Source organism: Pelophylax lessonae, assembly GCF_965119305.1.
Source record: "Pelophylax lessonae genome assembly, chromosome: 1".
Classification (NCBI taxonomy): Eukaryota; Metazoa; Chordata; class Amphibia; order Anura; family Ranidae; genus Pelophylax; species Pelophylax lessonae.
This window is the reverse complement of record NC_138768.1, coordinates 295,261,004-295,273,896: the sequence shown is the minus strand read 5'-3', so window position 1 is coordinate 295,273,896 and position 12,893 is coordinate 295,261,004.

Sequence of the window (12,893 nt, the reverse complement as noted above, 5' to 3'; positions counted from 1 at the left end):
TACAAAATAAGAAGATAATTCAAAAGCTGCATCTCTGCAAAAATGATTGTTTTACTTTGTCCACTGAAGCTGGCATCAAGCCAATTTTAAAGTTATTTACAGGCACATACTGGTGTTTCCAAAAGAATAATAAAGTGTAACTCTCTCTTAGTGTGCGATGTGCACGTACAGATCTCTGAGCTGTATAATGAAAAAAATTAAAGCATGACTAAACCCTGAAAAAAATGGCTACTAGGTAGAACTTTTCTGTAAAAGAGAAAATGCTTGTCTCAAATGCTTTTCTTATCTGCCAAAAGCTCATTCCCCTGTCTCCTAGTGAATTTGCTTGCACAGTGCATTGTACACTCCTAGCATATGTAGGATGCTAAGAATGGAGCTGGGTGCTGGCACAATGTAATTGTAGCATGCACGCGCAAGAGTTACATTATCAGTGGCCACCCAGTTGCCAAAGATATCGAGCTAGAGGAGATGGAGCAAGGGCTGCCCGCGATTCCACATCGCAAAGTGTGAATGAAGTCTTAAAATACCTGCATTGTGCTGTGAATGAATGACATACATTTTATGTTATTGCAGACATTTTTTAGTTTGACAGGTTCACATTGGGAAAAAAAGATCAGGAAACATAAACTCTAAGTTTCCAGCTCCTCCAGGAAATGCCACTACCGATCACTAGAATCTCTGCAGGCGTTTGCGGCCCAAATGAATGGAGCATCAGGGGATTCAAGACAGGGAGTGACGCTATCACATATCCAAGGAGGAGTTTTAAAGTGACCCTGTCACTACTTTTAGATGTCTACAGGTGTCTGCTCGCAGGCTGCACTCTAGAAAGCCCTCTGTTTTCCAGCTTCTGCACAGAACTCTTCTCTACAGCACAGCCTGCAAACAGATTACCCACCAACAAATGCTAGCCATAGTTGAAGCTCATTCAAATTAATTGGCTACATTAACACAATGCACCATAACATGACAAAATGCATGTTGACGCACCTTATTGGACTGCACAGATGTGAATGAGGTCTATAGGTTTAGATTTGACTAGTAGTACAGTCAATGAAGAGACAGAGACAGAAAGTGATAGAGAATTTTATATAGTACAGCTGTCAGGAGACAGATACTCCCACTGCACATGCAATAAGTTATGTGAAATCTGGTGGTAGTGTATTTTGCAAACCACAGATCAAAGCTAACCTGTAACTTTCCTCAGGACTCAAAACCTATGGAAGCTGCTCTTGCTAACTTGTTTTTAAATGTTCAGGGTGATCATCCCACTGGCTAGTTCCAGGTCGGTGACCTACAAGATAGTAAAGCCTCGATTGGTTACACTTAAAAACAAATCAGCAATGGCTGATCCCATATTCTACGCTCCAGGGTTCCCATTTACACCAAACACAAACCAAAAGATTTTATTTTTGAAAAAGGTTTGAGTACAGGGAAGGGTTAGTCTATCAGGTTATTTTTCAGACTGTGTTCTATTTGAGGAGATTTTGCCCTTCTTCCTTTCAGGACAGGGAGTGTGGGGAAATCTCACCAACAGAGACAGAGCACATTTTAATAACATAAGGAATGGTAGATCATATGACAAAGTCTTTATAGCTTTCTGCACCTTCCTGTTCTGGTGGCAACTGCACTTTTTTGTTCACACATCAAAGGGACAATAAGTACAAAAACAATGTAGCCACTTCCATTGTACGTGTAAAGTATGTACTCCATCGTACGCTGCATGGCCATTATCAGGGTGTTTCCTGCATGATCAGCTGTGTGATGCTTTGTAGTGCTGTCCATTTGCCAACACCCCTTGCAAGCACACCTCAACACATGTGTGTTGCTGCAGACCACAACACATGATAATGGGCATGTGGTAATGCATTTCATGGCACCCAAGGGGTGTGAAGGGAGCCTAAAAGAAAGCTGTGAGCTAAATGTTAGAAATCACTTGATTCCCCTATCAATACTAATCAGTGTGGATTGATGAACCTCTCCTGCTGGCTAGAGATGAGCTTAGGTGTCCTCAGGGCAGCCATCAGGGGGGGACAGCCCATACACATGTAAGGGGCCCAGGCGTTCCAAGGGGCCCAGCTGCCCAGGCCCCAACCAAGGAGACGGAGTAGTTGCAGCTGTAGTAACTAGCAATTGCTGAAACATAGCGGCTGAAGAATAAGCCGATGCAGCTGAAGGGATGTCTCTTTGCTGGATTGCGCTGTCTCTTTGCTGAAAATAGGAGGCTGTCTCTTTGCTGGCTTGGGATATCTCTTAGATGAATATATGAGGCCATCTCTTTACTTGATTGGGATGTCTCTTTGCTAAATATATGAGGCCATCTCTTTACTTGATTGGGATGTCTCTTTGCTAAATATATAAGGCCGTCTCTTTACTTGATTGGGATGTCTCTTTGCTGAATATATAAGGCCGTCTCTTTACTTGATTGGGATGTCTCTTTGCTAAATATATAAGGCCGTCTCTTTACTTGATTGGGATGTCTCTTTGCTAAATATATGAGGCCGTCTCTTTACTTGATTGGGATGTCCCTTTGCTGAATATATGGGGATGTCTCTTTGATGGATTGGATTCATTTGAATTTTTTTAAGTTATAAGAGTGTTAAAATAGAAGTGGGTGCACTGAAGGACTTGGTGGGATGGCCAGTAGGCGATTCAGTGGGACGGCCAGAGGGCGGGCCCTTTGGAATGTTGGTGGTCAGGCCCAGAGGGGCCCAAGCCTAAAGCTGCGTAAGGAGCCCCAAAGTTTCTGATGGCTGCCCTGGGTGTCCTCCAAACAAATCTCTAACCCGCATGCCTGCGTTTTTTTACTCTAATGATCTGCGGGCTGGGTCATTCAATGACCCAATACAAAAAAAAATGCAGTTAGGCCCAATGCACACTGGGGCTCTTATTAAACTTTTCTCTTGCCTTACAACTCTTGTAAACGCCTATGTGTGTAGGTAGGTTGTGATGTGTTTGCCTTAGTGAGTTAAAAAAGCTGACCCAGGCTGGGGGAAAGGGTTAAGTTATGTGTGGTCTGTTCCCAGTCTTTTTGGTCCCAGCTAGCCCACCTGTTGTACAAAAAGGGGGAAGGCTGAGATCCAAGGGTTCCAGGTCTTGACTCGGCTCAGCTCGTGGTTTGGGACTGCTGCACCTTGCAGTGCACTGGAGACATTGGGATTCTGGAGGACATCCAAGTCATGGAGAATGCCAGCATGGACAGCCACATCACAGAGGTGTGCCTAGGCAGCCACTCCATAGCTAGGTTTAGGGATTTGACTGTGATGTTAGAATCTTTTTAGTAAAGTCACATTAGCTGTCCCAAGCCTGGTCTGAAGTTATTCAAAAGGGTGCATGTTGGTTCTGGCATATCAAGAATCTGTAAAGCACAACGGGGTATGAAGTAACACCGTTACAAAAAGTTAACTCAGCAAGACAAGGAAGAGAAATGTAATTGCTAAGAGTAATCAAGCACAAGTTCAAGACACACGCAACCAGTTGTTAGGGGTGGTACCTGGGAAGGTGACAGGTCCTCCGGTAGTGAGGAGGTTGATGTTTTTGCTTCCCTCCCTAGCAAATGGTTTCCAGTAACAACAGGTACCGAACGTGCATTATGGACATCCTTGATCTAATCACATAGGTATGGGCAGTGAAGGAGTTAATATTGAGCACGCATGAGGTCCGTGCTAGGTGCTAAATGGGACTCCATTCCGTTACTGGGAGTGAAGTAACAAAGGTACGCTGGACTGGTCGTGAGGGCGCACACTCAGCATGTCCCTCCTAATGCGACATACATCAGATACAGTATATGCACACTAGTTACTGATGCCGATAACAAAATTTTGTATATCACAAGTATTATTTTAGGCTCCGTTCACATCTAGGCGTTTTGGGGCGTTTTTGGGGCGTTTTTCTGCTCTAGGATCAGCTCTCAAAACGCCCAACAAGACAAATCCTATTCATTTCAATGGCCCCTGTTCACATCTGAGCGTTTTGACGCTGTATACAAAACGCCCAACGCTCAAAAAAGTACATGAGCTTCTTTTTGGGCAGATTACAGGCGTTTTCCATTGATCTCTATTCAATCTAAAAACGCCTGCACAAAAATCGCGGTAAAAATCGCGGTAAAAAACGCCGCAAAAATCGCGGTAAAATCGCGGTAAAAAACGCGCGAAAAACGCTACGCTCAGGTGTGAATGAAGCCTTAGTGTTTGCTGATTTTGCACACAAACTTTTTTTTGAAAGCGTATACATTAAGATTAAATAGCAGTTTTCAAGGAGCGTCATGCTATGTGCAGTGTGCTTCTTTTTTGATTATATGGTCCATGCGGGAGAAGGTGTAGCGATTTCAGTGGCTGAATACCTGCAATCCCACGGTCCTGTGGTGTTGGATGTATGTCTTGGAACCATCCATGTGGGTTGTCCATGAGATCCTGGGAAAGACATCTGAGCGGGTTTGGAGCAGAAAGAAGCGTGGAATGATGGTATAACAACAAGTGCTATTTGACCTCCTTGTCATATAGGAGTCATATTATAGGGTAAGGAGTCTGGCTATCTTTTCTGGTGGTGGTGGCTGGATTGGTTTCAGTGGAGTACTAGGGGGTGCAGGGGGGCCACGGCCCCCCAACATTACACTGTAGCCCTCCATGTGCCCCCCCCCAAACAGGATCCCAGCGTCACCTCCTGCTTTGGGATGGTGGGCAGGTCGGTAAGCATAGATTGTAGGTTCCTGACCCACCATCCACCAGGATGAGCGTGAAGAATGGAGCCGGCTAAGCAGAGCTGATGTTTCCTGTATAGCACTGGCTCCTGTCACAGGCGCAGTGATACCAAATGCACTCAGCTTGTGACAGGTGCAATGCAGGAAGCATCTGCTCTGTTCCATACTGCAGCGGCATGCTTACCCACCAGCTGTACCCACCAGCTGTACCCACCAGCAGTACCCATCCACAGTACCCACCAGCAGTACCAGCCAGCAGTACCCGCCAGCAGTTCCAGCCAGCAGTACTGGTCAGCAGCACCAGCCAGCAGTATCCACCAGCAGTACCCACCAGAAGTACCCATCAGCACCACCAGCCCTGGAGGACAGCCAGCAGCAGCCACCAGCTATACCCACCTGGGGGACAGCAGCAGCCAGCGATACCATTAGGAATCCTGAGGAAGAAGCGAAGAGTCAATTTATAACTTTTTTGAAATGCGATTTTCTGGATATTTTTATTATTATTCTGTCTCTCACTGTTAAAATAAACCTACCATTACAATTATAGACTGATAATTTCTTTGTAAGTGGGCAAATGTACAAAATCAGCAGGGGATCAAATACTTTTTTCCTTCACTGTATATATTTATATACAGTATCTCATAAAAGTTAGTACACCCCTCACATTTTTGTAAATATTTTTTTTATATCTTTTCATGTGACAACACTGAAGAAAAGACCCTTAGCTACAATGTAAAGTAGTGAGTGTACACTTTGTATAACAGTTTAAATTTACTGTCCGCTCAAAACAACTCAACACACAGCCATTAATGTCTAAACTGCTGGCAACAAAAGTCAGTACATCCCTGTACATCTCAAAAGTCAAAATGTCCAAATTAGGCCCAAAGTGTCAACATTTTGTGTGGTCACCATTATTTTCCAGCGCTGCCTTAATCCTCTTGGGCATGGAGTTCACCAGAGCTTTACAGGTTGCTACTGGGGTCCTCTTCCATTCCTCCATGACGACATCACGAAGTTGGTGGATGTTAGAGGCCTTATGCTTCTCCACCTTCCGTTTGAGGATGCCCCACAGATGCAAAGTAGGGTTTAGATCTGGAGACCTTTACCTGTACCCCTGTAATGTTGGAATACTGCCCTGCGGCTCTGGCTTTGAAGGGAGGGGATCATGCTCTGCTTCAGTATGTCACAGTACATGTTGGTGTTCATGGTTCTCTCAATGAACTGTAGCTCCCCAGTGCTGGCCACACTCATGAAGCCCCAGACCATGATACTCCCACCACCATGCTTGACTGTAGGCAAGACACACTTGTCTTTGTACTCCTCACCTGGTTGCCTCCACACACGCTTGACACCATCCGAACCAAATATGTTTATCTTGGTCTCATCAGACCACAGGGCATGGTTCCAGTAACTATGTCCTTAGTCTGCTTGTCTTCAACAAACTGTTTGTGGGCTTTCTTGTGCATCATCTTTAGAAGAGGCTTCCTTCTGGGACGACAGCCATACAGACACATTTGATGCAGTGTGCGGCATATGGTCTAAGCACTGACAGGCTGACCCACCACCCCTTCAAAATCTGCAGCAATGCTGGCAGCACTCATACGTCTATTTCCCAAAGACAAGCTTTGGATATGACGCTGAGCATGTGCACTCAACTCCTTTGGTCGACCATGGCGAAGCATGTTCTGAGTGGAACCTGACCTGTTTAACTGCTGTATGGTCTTTGCCACCATGCTGCAGCTCAGTTTCAGGCAATCTTCCTTTAGCCTAGGCCACCTTTGTGTAGAGCAACAATTCTTTTTTTCAGATCCTCAGAGAGTTCTTTGCCATGAGGTGCCATGTTGAACTTCCAGTGACCAATATGAGAGAGTGAGAGCGATAACACTAAATTTAACACACTTGCTCCCCATTCACACCTGAGACCTTGTAACACTAATGAATCACATAACACCGGGGAGAGAAAATGGATAATTAGGACAAATTTGGATATTTTTATTCAGGGGTGTACTCACTTTTGTTGCCAGTGGTTTAGACATTAACTGCTTGCCGACCGCCCACAGTATATTTACTGTGGCAGTCAGCCCCTCCTGGGCAAAGCGACGTAGTACTACCCGCCCCCGCTCGTTCACGACCATCCCAGCTCGAGTGACTGGCGGCTCCGATGTCCGCCGGCCACTCGCGATCTCCCGCTGGAGAGGGAGAAAGGCAGGCGGCTGATGTAAACAAAGCCACCTGTCATTCTCCCTGGTGTAACTGCAGAGACTATACGATCCTGCTATGTAGGATCGTATGTCTCTGTGGTTACCTCACAAGCCATGCCCCTTGACAGAATCATGCCCCTAGGGACACACTTAACCCCTTGATCACTAATAAAGTTAACCCCTTCCCTGCCAGTGTAATTTTTACAGTAACAGTGCATATGTATAGCACTGATTACTGTAGTAATGTCACTGGTACCCCCAAAAGTGTCAAAAATGTTAGTCAGGGGTCTGATCTGTCTGCCGCAATGTCGCAGTCCCACAAAAAAAATCGCAGATCTCCGCCATTACTAGTTATAAAAGAAAACAATAAAAATGACATAAATCTTTCCCTTAGTTAGTAAACACAATAACTTTTGCGCAAACCAATCAAATTACGCTTACTGCAATTTTTTTTTTACCAAAAATATGTAGCAGAAAACAAATTGGCCTAAAATGTTAAAACATTTTGATTTTTACTTTTTTTTTTGGGGGGGGGGGGAATTTCATATAAAAAAAAATGTGAAAAATATTGTTATTTTTTTAAAATTGACGCTCTTTTTTTGTTTATAGCGCAAAAAATAAAAAATCGCACAGGTGATCAAATACCACCAAAAGAAAGCCCTGTTTGTGGGAAAAAAAGGACGTCAATTTCATTTGGGTACAGCGTCACATGACCGCGCAATTGTCTGTTAAATTCACGCAGTGCCGAATCGCAAAATAGGCCCTGGTCTTTTAGCATCCAAATCCTCCGGGGCTTAAGTGGTTAATTGCTGTGTGTTGAGTTATTTTGAGGGGACAGCAAATGCACACTGTAAGGGTCCATTCACACTAGCGCGACTTGTCAGGCGACTTGGTCATGGGACTTGGGACATGCTCCACAGCTTCTCCAGACCCTTTTCTGTCACACATGCTCAGGGTGAACCTGCTCACATCTGTGAAAAGCACAGGGCACCAGTGGCGGACCTGCCAATCCTGGTGTTCAACGGAAAATGACAATCAAGCTCCACAATGCCGAGCAGTGAGCAGAGGGCCCACTAGAGGACTTCGGGCCCTCAGGCCACCCTCATGAAGTCTGTTTTTGATTGTTTGGTGAGAGATACTTACACCAGTGGCCTGCTGGAGGTAATTTTGTTGGGCTCTGGCAGTGCTCATCCTGTTCCTCCTTGTACAAAAGAGCAGATGGGTTAACAACCTTCTACGGCCCTGTCCGGCTCTCCTAGAGTAGCTGCTTGTCTCCTGGAATCTCCTCCATGCTCTTGAGACTGTGCTAAGAGACAAAGCAAACCTTCTGGCAATGGCACACATTGATGTACCATCCTGGAGAAACTGGACTGCCTGTGCAACCTCTATAGGGTCCAGGTATTGCCTCATGTAACCAGTAGTGACACTGACCCTAGCCAAATGCAAAACTAGTGAAAACAGTCAGAAAAGATGAGTAGGGAAAAAAATTTCAGTGGCCTCCATCTGTAAAACTATTCCTGTTTTGGAGGTCGTCTCATTGTTGCCCATCTAGTGCACCTGTTGTTAATTTAAATGGCACCAAAGCAGCTGAAACTGATTAACAACTGCCTCTGCTACTTAACTGACCAGATCAATATCCCAGGAGTTTATTTGATTTGATGCTATACTCTGATGAAAAAGTGTTCCTTTAATTTTTTTGAGCAGTGTATGTATATATATATATATATATATATATATATGTATGTATATATGTATGTGTATATATATATATATATATATATATATATATATATATATAATGCCTAGAAAATGTATAGGATGCCTCATTTCAATCATTATCTGTAACCAGGCCCGGACTGGCCATAGGGCAAACCAGACATGTGCCCGGTGGGCTGGGGCTGTTGGGGCCGCATGTCATTCTGGATCCCGACTTCTTAGACAGCAGCTTGGGTCGGTGTAGCTCTCCCATCCTCTCTGCGGCAGCCTCCGCGGAGAGGGCTTTATGTCCTTCTGGCAGTCTCACTCCCCACACCAGCTGGGCTGCTCCCTGGTCTGGCGCCACTCACCCGGCTTTACCGTGGCCGGTGTTTATACAGTTCAGGGCCAGGCTATCAGAGCCAGGGGCGGGATATTAGGTGTCAGCAGGTGACCGTGAAGGGGGAGGGGCTGGAGGAGACCCCTTCAGCCTCATGTCGGGAAAAGTTTCTCTGCACCTGCAGACACCAGGGCCTGGACTGCTGACAAAGTAAGTGCCACTATGCCAGCCTATGCTTTTACACAATGTGACTAAGGTGTCCTGCATTTAAAGTATATATGATTTTTATTCAACACTGCACTGCATTTACCCAGTGTGTACTAAATATACCACAATTACAAACACACACAATATATATATATATATATATATATATATATATATATATATATATATATAAAATATATATTTATATATACCCAAAAGATGTCCTGCATTTAAAGTATATATGATTTTTTTTAACACTGCACTACATATATACATACACATACAGTTGCAGAACTACCAGGGTCACAGTAGTTGCACTTGCAACTAGGCGCTGGAGTTCCACCACTATGGGGGGGGGCCCGCCTGCCTGTTCCATCACTGTAGGGGGCCGCATGTTTCACCACTGGGGTGGGGGTGCCGTAAAAGGGTCACCCGCCAAAGGGGGAAGGGGGTAGAGTGCCAGCGTGCTCGTCCGTCTGCTGCCTATTGCTGCAGAATCCATCCAGTGATGTCGGGAGGCAGAGCAGAAAGTCAGTTGGTCAGCTAACAGCCAGTAGAGTGGCCATCCCTCTGACTGATCCCACCCCTCTGCCGCTATTCCTCTGCTTGATCCCACCCCTCCACTGCAATTCGTCTGCCTGATCTCATCCCTCCCACCTCAATCCCTCTGCCTGATCTTATCCCTCTCTCTGCCTGATCCCATCCCTCCCACGGCCATCCCTCTGCCTGATCCCATCCCTCCCATGGCCATCCCTCTGCCTGATCCCATCCCTCCCACGGCCATCCCTCTGCCTGATCCCATCCCTCCCACGGCCATCCCTCTGCCTGAATCCCATCCCTCCCACGGCAATCCCTCTGCCTGATCCCATCCCTCCCACTGCCATCCCTCTGCTTGATCCCATCCCTCCCACCGCCATACCTCTGCCTGATCCCACCCCTCCCACCGCCATACCTCTGCCTGATCCCATCTCTCCCACATCATCCCTCTGCCTGATCCCATCTCTCCCACCGCCATCCCTCTGCCTGATCCCATCTCTCCCACCGCCATCCCTCTGCCTGATCCCATCTCTCCCACCGCCATTCCTCTGCCTGATCCCATCTCTCCCACCTCCATCCCTCTACTTGATACCATCTCTGCCACCGCTTTCCCTCTGCCTGATCCCATCTCTCCCACCGCCATCCCTTTGCTTGATCCCATCCCTCCCATGGCCATCCCTCTGCCTGAACCCATCCATCCCACATCATCCCTCTGCCTGATCCCATCTCTCCCACCGCCATCCCTCTGCCTGATCCCATCTCTCCCACCGCCATCCCTCTGCCTGATCCCATCTTTCCCACCGCCATCCCTCTGCCTGATCCCATCTCTCCCACCGCCATCCCTCTGCTTGATCCCATCTCTGCCACCGCTTTCCCTCTGCCTGATCCCATCTCTCCCACCGCCATCCCTTTGCTTGATCCCATCCCTCCCATGGCCATCCCTCTGCCTGAACCCATCCATCCCACGGCCATCACTCTGCCTGATCCCATCCCTCCCATGGCCATCCCTCTGCCGGATCCCATCCCTCCCACGGCCATCCCTCTGCCTGATCCCATCCCTCCTCATCATTCCCACTGATGTCATCCCTATCCTCAACACCGCCACTGATGTTATCCCTATCCCAACCACCACTGATGTTATTGCTATCCCCACCACCACTGCCACTGATGTCATCCCAATCCCCACTACCACTGTCACTGCTGTCATTCCTATTCCCACTGCCACTGATGTAACCCCTATGCCCACCACTACTGATGTCACCCCTATCCCCACTGCCACTGATGTCATCCCAATCCCCACTACCACTGCCACTGATGTCATCCAAATCCCCACTACCACTGACGTCATCCCAATTCCCACTGCCACTGATGTCATTCCTATTCCCACTGCTACTGATGTCATCCCTATCCCCACCACCACTGCCACTGATGTCATCCCTATCCTACCACCACTACTGATGTCATCCCTATCCCCACTACCACCACTGCTACTGATGTCATCCCTATCCCACCAATACCATAAGAAACTACATACACATTTTGGGGGCGCCTGTGAACAAAAACCTTGATTTTACTACACGTGTAATATATCACCCTTCACACTGGAATGAGAGCAATAATTATAGGATCATTATTCATGGTTAACTCTGAACTGATGACCTCTATGATCTTTAATCGCTTTGCCTATGGAAAATATAGGGTACTGAAATGTGTTGCTATTTTCGGGCATGCATAGTCTTAAAGCGGAGTTCCACCCAAAAGTGGAACTTCCGCTTTAGGGAGTCCTGACCCCCCGACATGCCACATTTGGCATGTCATTTTTTGGGGGGGGGAGCGGGTACCTAGTTTTGACAGGTACCCGCTCCCACTTCCGCTCGGAGCGCCGCGGCGCCCTGAGCGGAAGTTCTCCTCTCCCCCTCCCTCCCTGCAATCTTCTGGGACACGTCAGAGGTCCCAGAAGATTGCCGGCCAATCACGGCGCGCAGCGCAACTCGCGCATGCGCAGTGGGTACCCGGCTGTGAAGCCGCAAACTGTAACAGCCGGGTGCCCACAGCATTGATGCCGGCGCCGAGGGAGAGGATCGAGGCTTCCGGCGGCCGCATCGCTGGACCGTTGGACAGGTGAGTAAATGGCTGGAACTCCGCTTTAAGGTTTGACATGTTGGGTATTCATTTACTTGACACAAACTCCTTTTTTATATTTTACCCAAAAATTGGTTAATATATTTTTAATGTACCCTAAAATTACCTGTGATCTCTTAGCCTGGGTTCACACCAAATGCGGACTGCATCTAAATAGCAACCCGTCCATGCAAACAGATTGCGGAGTGTATGTTAGGTTAACGACACCCCGCAATCGGTTTTCAAAACACAGTGCGATTTGCAGAATCGGATCGCATGGGTGTGCAGGCTAAATATAACTAAAAAACATAGAGAAACTGGTAGTTGTTTATCATTGGTCATTTTGTTTTAAAAAAGAAAAAATGCCTAAAATGCCCAGGCCTATTTTTTGTCCTAGCCCGGGCCTGTCTGTAACATATATATATATTATTATTTCTTTATAGGATTTGTGGAGCGCCAACAGTTTGCATGGTGCTTTACAGGAGGAATCACAAGAGCCTGTTTGTTGGAGCTTACAATCTAAAAGGGATAAATATATATATATATATATATATATATATATAGGACTTTTTTTCTCAGAAAATAGGTACAGGAACTCAACTAAACCCCCCCCCTCCAGTTTGAGTTTGGGGATGCGTTACTTCCTTGCACACTGTAGTTGGCTCTTCCTCTCTCACTTGCGGGGAGATCATCCACTGGGGTTGTCGGCATCTGCTTTGCACCCCGGGCACCTGCATCTCCCTTGTCCCCATCCTGCACAACGTGGGAGACACTCAGGAGGTCAGATCTGTGGGAGCCGTTGGGAGACAATCTGTCACTTGTAAACACAGAAGCCAGACTTCTGTGTTTACAAGTGATAGTGATGAGTGGGGAGCAGAGGGCTCGAGCCAAAGGTGGTGGAACTGAGTTCTACCAAGTTCCAGCTGAAAAAAAACCCTGTATATATATATATATATATATATATATATTTATCCCTTTTAGATCACAGGGTCCTGCTTGGTAGAGCTTACAAAGGGATATATATATATATATATATATATATATATATAAACACATCTCTTCAGCGAAACCTATCTGGCAACCACCTAACAACTGT